Here is a 12,085-nt window from a genome sequence, read left to right as displayed (position 1 = left end):
TAAGCACAGGATGAGAGGCTCAAGCACTGCAGTTGGGGCCCGATGAGATCTTGGAAACCAAGAAGAGCATGTCTGATTTCTTGTGGGTTGATGTCCTGTGTCCCACCTCTGTGAAAAAGGGTATCAGACAGTTCTGGTATTCATTGGGTGGACGACACCTGAGTGAAGATCAGTACAATGTCCCTGATTCACTCTACACAGATCAGACCTCTACTCTTGCCTGTTGCAAAATAAAAAAGGGGGAACTGTAGAGAGCTGCGTGCAGCTGCACCTTAAAGATGGCGCCGGCTTCCGCCCTCCTCCTTCCCAATGGTGAGTACTCTCTGTGATAAACAACTCCTTAATTGGCTAAGGCTGAGAATCTGGCTTGCTTCCACGCACCTAGACCTATTGGTAGTGCCCACATGGCGTATCAGGGTTGGCTTCCCAGTGATTACTTAGGGCTGTGAGTGGTTTTCCCTGGGGTCAGAATATTGTTCAAGGTTCCTGAATAAACTGCAGAAAGAAGAACCTGGTGTTGCTTCTTCCTTGCTGGTGGAGGCAGTCTTGGCACAAAATGTCCAAGAAATTTGGGACACCATGAAAAGACCAAAACTACGAATAATAGGGATAGAGGAAGGAGAATACAAACTCAAAGGCACAGAAAATATATTTAACAAGATCATAGAAGAAAACTTTCCCAACTTAAAGAAGGAAATGCCTATGAAGGTACAGGAAGCCTATAGAACAACAAACAGACTAGACCCCCAAAAAAAGTCCCCTCACAGAATAAAGAAAGAATATTAAGGGCAGCAAAGGAAAAAGGCCAAGTGACTTATAAAGGTAAACCCAACACCTGATTTCTCAATGGAAACTTTGAAAGCCAGAAGGACTTGGACAGATATAATGCAGACACTAAGAGACCATGGATGCCAGCCTAGACTAATATACCCAGCAAAACTTTCAACCATCAGAGATGGAGTGAACAAGACCTTCCAAGACAAAACCAGATTTAAACAATACTTATCCACAAACCCAGCCCTACAGAAAGCACTAGAAGGAAAATTCCAACCTAAGGAAGGTAGATACACCCTCAAAAACACAGGCAATAGATAATACCACAGCAGTAAACCCAAAAGAAGAGAAGGACACACACACTACCACCAAAAAATAAAAATAACAACAGGAACGAACAATCACTGGTCATTAATATCACTTAATATCAATGGACTTAATTCACCTATAAAAAGACACAGACTAACAGAATAGATATGAAAACAGGACCCATCTTTCTGCTGCATACAAGAAACACACCTCAAATTCAAAGACAGATACCTCCTAAGAATAAAAGGCTGGGAAAAGATTTTCGAATCAAATGGTCTTAAGAAGCAAGCTGCTGTAGCCATCCTAATATCCAGCAAAATAGACTTCAAACTAAAATCAATCGAAAGAGATGATGAAGGATATTACATACTCATTATAGGAAAGATCCACCAAGATGAGTTTTCAATCTGCACATTTATGCCCCAAACACAAGGGCACCCATATATGTAAAAGAAACATTACTAAATCTTAAATCACATATAAAACCCAACACATTAATAGTGGGAGACTTCAATCCCCCACTTTCACCTCAGGACAGATCGGCCAAATTGAAACTTAACAGAGAAATAATGGACCTAACTGATATTATGACTTAAATGGACTTAATCGATATCTACAGAACATTCCACCCAAACAAAAAAGAATATATCTTCTTCTCAGCACCCCATGGAACCTTCTCTAAAATCGACCACATACTTGGCCACAAAGCAAATCTGAACAGATACAAAACAATTGGAATAACCTCCTGTGTTCTATTGGAGCACCATGGTTTAAAGTTAGATGTCAACAACCAAAAAAACTACAGAAAAACTACAATCTCAAGGACACTGAATAATGCTCAACTGAATCACCAATGGGTTAAAGAGGAAATAAAGAAAGAAATTAAAGACTTCCTAGAGATCAATGAAAATGAATACACCACATACCCAAACTTATGGAACACTATGAAAGCAGTGCTAAGAGGGAAAATCATAGCAATAAATGCCCACATAAAGAAGCTGGAGAAATCTCACACTAGTTACTTGACAGCACACCTAAAAGCTTTTGAACAGGAAGAAGCAAATTCTCCCAGGAGGAACAGACAGCAGGAAATTATCAAATTGATAGCTGAAATCAATAAAATAGAAATAAAGAGAACAATACAAAGGATTAATGAAACAAAGAGTTGGTTTTTTGAGAAGATCAACAAGATAGACAAGCCCTTATCCAAACTAACCAAAAGAAAAAGAGAGAGCATCCAAATTAACCAAATCAGAAATGAAAAGGGGGAAATAGCAACAGACAATGAAGAAATCCAGAGAATCATCAGGTCATATTTCAAAAACCTCTACTCCACAAAACTGGAAAAATCTAAAAGAAATGGATAATTTTCTGGATAGGTACCACATACCTAAGTTAAATCAAGACCAGATAAACCATTTAAATAGTCCAATAACCCCTAAGGAAATAGAATCAGTCATTAAAAGTCTCCCAACCAAAAAAAGCCCAGGACCAGATGGTTTCAGTGCAGACTTCTACTAGATCTTCAAAGAAGACTTAATACCAATACTCTTTAAATTGCTCCACACAATAGAAGCAGAAGGTATATTACCAAACTCCTTCTATGAGGCTACAATTACCCTGATTCCTAAACCAAACAAAGATGCAACAAAGAAAGAGAACTACAGACTGATCTCCCTCATGAACACTGATGCAAAAATACTCAATAAAATACTGGCAAATAGACTCCAAGAACACATCAAAATAATTATCCACCATGATCAAGTAGGCTTCATCTCAGGGATGCAAGGGTGATTCAACATACAAAAGTCCATCAATGTAATAAACCATATAAACAAACTCAAAGGAAAAAAAAAAACACATTATCATCTCACTAGATGCAGAAAAGGCATTTGACGAAATCCAACACCCCTTCATGATAAAGGTCTTGGAGTGATCAGGAATACAGGGAACATACCTAAACAGAATAAAGGCAATCTATAGCAAGCCAACAGCCAACATCAAATTAAATGGAGAGAAACTCAAAGCAATACCACTAAAATCAGGAACAAGGCAAGGCTGTCCCCTCTCCCCATACTTATTCAATATAGAACTTGAAGTTATAACCAGAGCAATATGACAACATAAAGTGATTTAGGAAGAAGTTAAGCTTTCCCTATTTGCAGAAGACATGATACTATACATGAGTATCCCAAAAATTCAACCAAGGAACTGACATAGCTAATAAAACCTTCAGCAACATAGCAGGATACAAGATCAACTAAAAAAAAAAAAAATCAGTAGCCCTCTTATATACAATAGATAAACAGGATGAGAAGGAAATCAGAGATACATCACCCTTTACCATAGCCACAAATGATATAAAATACCTTGGGGTTACTCTAACTAAGCATGTGAAGGACCTATATGACAAGAACTTTAAGTCCATGAAAAAGAAATTAAAGAGGATGTCAGAAAATGGAAAGACCTCCCATGCTCATGGGTAGGCAGGATTAACATAGTAAAAATGGCGATCTTACCAAAAGCAATCTACAGATTCAACCCAATCCCCATCAAATTACCAACAGAATTCTTCACAGACCTGGAAAGAATAATACTCAACTTCATATGGGAAGACAAAATACCCAGGATAGCAAAAAGAATCCTGTACAATAAAACAACCTCTGGAGACATCATGATCCTGACCTTAAGCTCTACTCTAGAGCTACCATAATAAAAACAGCTTGGTACTGACATAAAAAGCGACATGTGGTCCAATGGAATTGAATTGAAGACCCTGACATTAACCCGCACACCTATGAACATATAATTTTTGACAAAGAAGCCAAAAATGTACAATGGAAAAAAGATAGAATCTTCAAAAAATGGTGCTTGCATAACTGGATATCAATGTGTAGAAGGCTGCAAATAGATCCATATCTGTCACTGTGCACAAAACTTCAGTCCAAATGGATCAAAGACCTCAACATAAATCCAGTTACTCTGAACCTAACAGAAGAGAAAGTAGGAAGTAGTCTCGAACACATTGGCACCAGAGACCACTTTCTAAATATAATACCAGTAGCACAGACACTGAGAGAAACAGTCAATCAGTGGGACCTTTTGAAACTGAGAACCTTTTGTAGAGCAAAGGGCATGGTCCATAAGATAAAAAGACAGCCTACAGAATGGGAAAAGCTCTTCACCAACCCCACATCTGACAGTGGGCTGATATCCAGAATATATAAACAACTCAGGAATTTGGACATCAAACTGCCCAACAGTCCAATTAACAAATGTGCTATAGAACTAAACAGAGAATTCTCAACAGAGGAAGCTCAAATGGCTGAAGGATATTTAAGGAATTGCTCAACATCCCTAATTATCCAGGAAATGCATATCAAAACGACTCTGAGATACCACCTTACACCTGTCAGAATGGCTAAGATTAAAAACACAGAAGACAGCTTATGCTGGAGAGGATGTGGAGCAAGGGGAACTCTCCTCCACTGCTGGTGGAAATGCAAGCTTGTACAGCCACTTTGGAAATCCATATGGTGCTTCCTTAGGAAACTGGGAATCCATCTCCCCCAAGACCCAGATTTAGCACTCTTGGGCATATACCCAAGGAATGCTCAATCATACCACAAGGGCATTTGCTCAGCTGTGTTCATATCAGCATTGTTTGTAACAGCCAGAACCTGGAAACAACCTGGATGTCCTTCAACTAAAGAATGGATAAAGAAAATATGGTACATATACACAATGGAGTACTACTCAACAGAGAAAAACAATGACATCATGAGGTTTGCAGGCAAATGGATGGATCTAGAAAAAATCATCCTGAGTGAGGTAACCGAGACTCAGAAGGACAAACATGGTATATACTCACTCAGGAGTACAAAACAAAGATGACTAGACTGCTACACAACTCCAGGCAGGCTACCTAGAACACAGGACCCTAGGAAAGACACAGGGATCACCCAAAGACAGAGAAATGGATGAGATCTTCATGAACAACCTGGACAACAGTGGGAGTAATGAAGGGCAAGGTTTGAGGGAAAGGAAGCTTAGGGGAGCAGGAGATCCCAGCTGGATCAAGAACAGAAAGGGGAACAAGTAATAACAGACCATAGTAAATGATGACCATGTGAGAACAGGAATGTGCAGAGTGCTGGAGAAGTCTCCATAAATCCACAGTGATATATCCTCTGTAGACTGCTGGCAATGGTCGAAAGAAATCCTGATCTGACTTAGTCTGGTGATCAGATGGCCAAACACCCTAATGGTCATGCTGGACTCTCATCCAATAACTGATGGAAGTGGATGCAGAGATCCTCACCTGGGCCCCAGGTGGAGCTCCAGTAGTCCAATTGTCAAGAAAGAGGAGGGACTGTAAGAGTGTGAATTGTTGAGACCAAGATTGGAGATGCACAGGGACAAATAGCCAAATGAATGGAAGCACATGAATTATGAACCAAAGGCTGTGGAGCCCCCAGCTTAATCAGGCCCTCTGGATAAGTGAGATAATTGAATAGATTCAACTGTTTGGGAGGCATCCTGGCTGTGGGACAGGGACCTGTCCTTAGTGCATGAGCTGGCTGTTTGTAACCTTGGACTTACACAGGGACACTTTGCTCAGCCTGGAAAGAGGGGACTGGACCTGCCTGTACCGAATCCACCAGGTTTAAATGAATGCTCAGGGGAGTCTTGGCCCTGGAGGTGATGGGAATGGAGGGGAGGGGATGGGGGTAAGTTAGGGGTGGAGGCGGGAGTGGGGAGGAGAGGGGAACCCATGGCTGATGTGTAAAATTAAAACACAAATATATGGCTGGAGAGATGGCTCAGAGGTTAAGAGCACTGCCTGCTTTTGTAAAGGTCCTGAGTTCAATTCCCAGCAACCACATGGTGGCTCACAACCATCTGTAATGAGATCTGGTGCCCTCTTCTGGTCATACATGCTGTATACATAATAAAGTAAAAAAAAAAAAAAGCACAAATATAATAAAAAGTTTAAAATAAATAATTAAATAAACTTATTCTTAACAATACTCTGCTGTATTCATAGACTTTTTTTCCTTGTCCAGTTGTCTTCAGAGAGAGTTCCTCTAGCATCAGATGTGAGTGGATGCCAAGACCCATGGCCACTCATTATGCAGAGAGACTAAACAGGAGAGTTCTATAAGGTTCCTCCTCTAAGACCTCAGAGAACCCCAGGGAAGAGGAGGCAGGAAAGACTGTAGGAGTTAGAGGAATGGAGGACACCAGGAAAAAATGATCCACAGAATCAACTAAACCTGGCTCATATGGGCTCACAGAGACTGAAGCAGCAAGCATGGTTCTACACCAGGTCCTGTGCGTGTGTATGTTATGGCTGTTAGCTTTGTGTTTTGTGGGACTTGAAACAGTGGAAGCAGATGTTTCTCTGACTCCTTTGCCTGCTGTTTATACTGTTTTCCTCCTATTGGGTTGCTTTGTCCAGTCTTGCAAGCTATGAAGTCTTTGCCTTGTCTTATCATATCTTGTTTTGTCATATTACGTTGCTATACTTGCAGGTCTTCTCTTTTCTGAAGGTAAACAAAAAGGCTGTTGATCTGGGGAAGAGGGAGGTGGGGGAAGCTGGGAGGAATGCAGGGAGGGGTAACTGGTCGGAATGTATTATATGATAGAGGCATCTATATTCAAATTAAAAAATGACTATTCAATACTATTCAGTAGGTGATATTTAGTATAATATACATCCTTCAAAAATATTATTCTGATTCAAGAATGAATAAGATCTTTGTGTCATGGGTCTCTGGGTAAAATGCTAGTGACATTATATTGCAGCAACTGACTCCAGATGGGCATGAAGAAAAATTGTAGACATATGTATTTTCTACTAATTAAATTGAAGTAACACTAACATGTCATACCAAAACATAAATATCTGCTTTTCATTATATGAAAATGCCTCTGATGGGAAACAGCTATCATGCAGACTCACAAAAATGAACTCAGCCAATGACTAGCTTTCAGTCATTGCTGAATCAGATAAAACATGCTGCTTTTACCAATAAATGATGCTCCATATTGAAGGAAACTAGCAGTGTAAAGTCAGGACTTATTCCAGCTATAAAAATAATCAGCTGGCAATTATATCCATTCCAGTGATAGCTGGGGAGACAAACCTTGAAATTATTTTTTACTTCATCAAAAGCTGCAACTTATGAGCTATAGCATTTTTATGCTTTTTATATTTCCAAAACTTTTAATGAGTTTCATCAAACTAAATTTTCAAGAGGATAATTCCTGCTCCAGCCTGTCCTGGGTTTCTTGTATTGGTCCATCACCCATCTCTGTGCCTGGAAGTCTGAGCTTTGTACATAGCGAGCTGCAATTCACATTGGTTTGGATTAATTTGCTTCTGACTATAGTACATCAAGGTAGAATATCTGAGAGGAAGCAGAGAAGTGAGGCTAAAATATGGGTATGCCTTTTTCCTCCATGCTGCTTTTCTCTGTACTGGAGACTGCATTTGCTGAAGTCATAGCTTCCGACAGGAGGCCTTCATAGTTCCCTCCACAATACCTACTAACTGGATTCTCTTTTACCTTTTCACTGTCCAAAATGGGTACTGTATTCTATGTTCCTCAACCTTAGATGTTTCATGATCCTTTGTTTCTCCCTGCCTCTGCCCACATTTGGGAATTTGGAAAAAAAATCTTATTAGACTCTGAATATTCTGCAGTTTGAATCCACTGTTGTTGATTTACAGCCATACTATGTGTACATAGACTATGTAAACAGAAAAATATGTAAAAGTGAAAATAAAGGTTACCAAATATTAATTATAAAATTATATATCTTGCAGGGAAGAAGAAAAGGTGTAAAAGTGTGATGACTGTTATAACTACACAGATAAAAATGAAAATATGAAATTTACCCACAGATTGAACATGTCATTTCCATCACTCAGGTATGGAAGGAGGCTGAAGTCTGACATGGAGGTGTCAGGAGGAACATTGCCCTGAGAACTCAAAGGAAGGCTCTCTGCTTCAGCTAGGGGTCACCGCTGCCACTTACAATGCTGCCCCTGCTTTGGTTATTGCTCCCATTGCTAGTTAGCTTTCTTTTCTCTCTGTGAGGAAATGCCTTTCTTTTTATACGGGCATCAGGCACTGGATTTAAGATCATTCTAATCTAACGTAATATCAAATAACTTAATCACATGTGCACAGACCCTATAGGTCCCTTCTCCAAAGAACAGCCTTCAGGGACACTAGGGAGTAAACCTGCAACACATTTTCATAAAAACGAGAGGGTGCTATGTTTAAATCACAAGATGAAGTTAAAACATGCCAGAGAGTTTTGTCTTTTCACCTAGAATAACAAAATGCAGTTAAATATTTCACTCTGGGAAGAATTATTGGACAATTTCATAAGGAAAATCCTATCTACATCCAATAGAATGAGTTTGACTGAAGAAAAATGTGATGAAACTTTCAGTTAGTTGGTGTTTTGATGTGTGTGTGTTTTACTTGTACCCCAGGGGTTCATGTGTGGAAGCTTGATGTAGAAGTGTGAAGGTGCTGAAACCTTTAACATTTAGGGCTGACTGCAAAGCCATCAAAAAGGATGAAGGTGGTTCTCATGGGACTGCATTAGTTCTTGAGAGACTATGACATTATAGAAACCTGAGCTTGGTCTTTGAAAGTTCTTTGAGTTTTTTGAATTTCAATATATCTTTTCCTTTTATATAAACTCTCACCATTGGAATAATATATAGAAACATCTGAACTCATCCTACTGCTGGGCCCTGGCACATCAAGAACTGTGAGCTAACCCTGCTTCTTTATGTTTACTGGCCACTGGAGTTGTATGGATGAATACAATACAAGGATAAAACAGTTCTGGGGGAAATGCTAAAAAATGAATATACCCATGAATTTTTTTTTAAAAGAAATAGATGAATTGAAGAAATACTTAAGGGCTAGGCTATACATTTTATGGTTTCATTAAATAAACAATGAAGAGAACAACTAAATTACAATGAACTGAATAATAGAAGTTCAATAACTTTTTATCTGCATCAAATGTTAAAACTTTCCATAGAAAAAACACTGTGGAATAAGGTGATTCTTTTAGTTTTAGACTTTTGAAAATCCTCTAGATGTTTTTAATAGGTACTGTGCCATTTTACATTCCACCAACATTATGCAAGGGTTTAAATTCATCTGTATCTTGGCCAAGACTTGTTCCTTTCGTTTTTTCTTGATTATTATTTTAAAGAGGTTCTAGAAGAGGTGATTCACATTTACTCTGCAATTAATTGTGTTAGAAATCTTTTCATGTACTTACCAAAATTTATATTTTCTTTGTAAGATGAATGAGAATGTGTTATTCAATGAATAAAAATTTAAATCATAATAGATAGATATGTTCTAGATTCTGATGTAAATAGCATTGTCTGTAGGGAAAGACATGGTATTATGCACTTGAACAGTTTAAGAACAAATCACATTTGAGGTATACTTATGACACAATGCAAAATTAAACAAATGCAAAGAAACACTAAGGCATTTTGGTAGCAGTTTGATGAGTGAATTACCTTGACTATTGTCAATAAAGCTATGAGTATTTGCAAATGCCCAAGCTAATCAAACTGTATTGCTAACTATGTGCAATTCTCACATATAAAATAAAGAGCAAAGAGAGAATGAAACATCTACATCTGTATCTTAATCAATAATGAGGATGATGACTATTCAGTAAGATGAGCTTGCGGGAAAAGGAATGATGATAATTAAGTTCAATATCGAACCTAAAATTTCTGAAACATGCATATAAATGCTTACTAGATAAAGAGGTTAATTGTGGCATTAGAGTGGCAGGAAACCTGGAAAGAGCATGTTTATTTAGGAATATCCAGCTTAGAAAGGTCTACATTATAATTTGAAGGAGAAAATCATCTAACCAAAGTTAGAGAAAACAGATACAGCAAAATGAGGTCAAATCATTTTTAAAAACTATTCAAATCCCCACAATTACAGTGTTCTAGTCAAGCTTTGTATTATGTAGATACAGTTTAAAATGCCTACATGAGGAAAAGTGATGGAGTGAAAATGACAGCCGTAAAGTTCAATGGAAAAATACATATTGTAGGAGATTTTACAATGTCTGCACAGTGAGCCCAATGCTACAATATTACCTAATTTAATATTCCAGATATATTGCTAATAAATATACTATGAAAAGTGTTTGGATTTAAGGAAACAAGAAAGACAACGCAGCTAGTGAATCCAGAGCTGTGGAGAAGTAGCTGAGGCAATCTGAAGTTTACATTAAAACAATGAAGTTCCTGCCTGCTGTGGTGATGGGTCAGATGAGAAGTGTAGTACTTGATCAGCTCAGCATCAGGACCAGGCAGGTAGTGATTCCTGCTTTGACGCTGTTCCTTCTCAATACTCAGTATCTGAGTACTTTCAAGTCTCCCTATGCTCCATTCCTGGATAAACTAAGTAAAGAGAAGATGTTGGCACTTCTTTTCAGTAGACAGATACTAAAAGCACAAATCTGGTAACTACATCAAAGAGCAACCACTCTGTTCCATCTTCTAAACATAATGAAAACTTAGACCAGCATACTTTTATTTTCAATCTCTCAAAACATTTCTGTCTTGAGAAGGCAATCCTTTTCAGAATTTCCTTTCAAACTCAGGATGTAAGTAAGCCTTTTTGTGCTCCTTTAAGGTGTTTGTTGCACCACAGGGCTCTTCAAGCCAAATTCTGGGTGGCAGCCTCTTTTCTTCTTCAGTTGATAACACATAAAAGTCACCTTGCTTGGTTCACAGACCGCCTATTACTGGATAGTCAGAGACCCTTTTTCCAAAGGCAAGTTTCTGTCAGTTATCTTTCTACAGACTTAGTCACACTTACACACACACACACACACACACACACACACACACACACAAATGCATTGAATTTCTATAGTTCTCTCTAAAGAAAACAAATCACCATAAGCTGCAGCCACACAGTTATTTTCCAGAGTCTCAGCTATTGCATCACAGCTAAGAAGGGACACAGAGACCCTTTGATGGAGCTATATTACCATGCATGCAGTGAAAAATTCTTTTCTTGTCACATTTATGTGGTTAATGGTAACATGGGGATGTTTTTCCATGTTCTATTAACCAAGAGAGAGTCAATCCATTCAATTCAGAGGACTTTAGTAGCTATCTCAATTTGGCCCCCGTACCTACTAAGGAGCCAGTGCCAGGTCCCACAAAGGTGTCTATGGATATGACTGCATCTCAGGAAACATAGCTCCCTGCTCTTGTTAATGCATATGACTTTTCAAGCTTCAATTGTGTCATGTGTATTTTCCTCTTCACTTGTCCACAATTTCTCCCATTTAATTTAGATTGTTCAATTACCATTAATTCCAGGCAATCTATTGTTTAATTGGATGGATTTCAATTGCAAATTAAGGCTGCTTATTTCAACCAAGAAAGCTAATTTAAACCTGACAACAGGTTTGCTTTTAAAAAAAAATAGGAAACAGTATGAGAGAATAGAGAATAGCAGAGTCATTTGTTTGTCTATTAAGGTGTCGCTTGTTTGTTTAATTAGAACGAAACTGTAGTTTTCTACTAACTAACTTTCTGAATCACAGGAATTGCTAGCACCACGACTCCTCATATGGGGAATATTGTCATAAATGAAAGAAGTATCCATTTAGCAATTCTAGTGTGGTTACTTCCTACATCTCTAAAGTCGTGTCATTTAGTGAGCACTGTCTTACATTGTAGTAAGTAAAAATGAAAGGTTAGGAAGAGGTTATATAATTCAAGCATGTGGTGCCATGTGTAGCAAATATTTTTTCCCAGAGTACTAGAGATTCTATGAGATACAATTTTGTGACAGGGTTGGGGAGATACTCACATGTTGGAATGATCATATTAAAATTATATTATAAATATAGTTGGGAAACAGAAAAAAACTTTAAATTTTGAAAATATATAATAATTAAAATTCATGAT

This window comes from Onychomys torridus, chromosome 5, assembly GCF_903995425.1.
Source record: "Onychomys torridus chromosome 5, mOncTor1.1, whole genome shotgun sequence".
Classification (NCBI taxonomy): Eukaryota; Metazoa; Chordata; class Mammalia; order Rodentia; family Cricetidae; genus Onychomys; species Onychomys torridus.
This window is presented reverse-complemented; position numbering follows the sequence as displayed.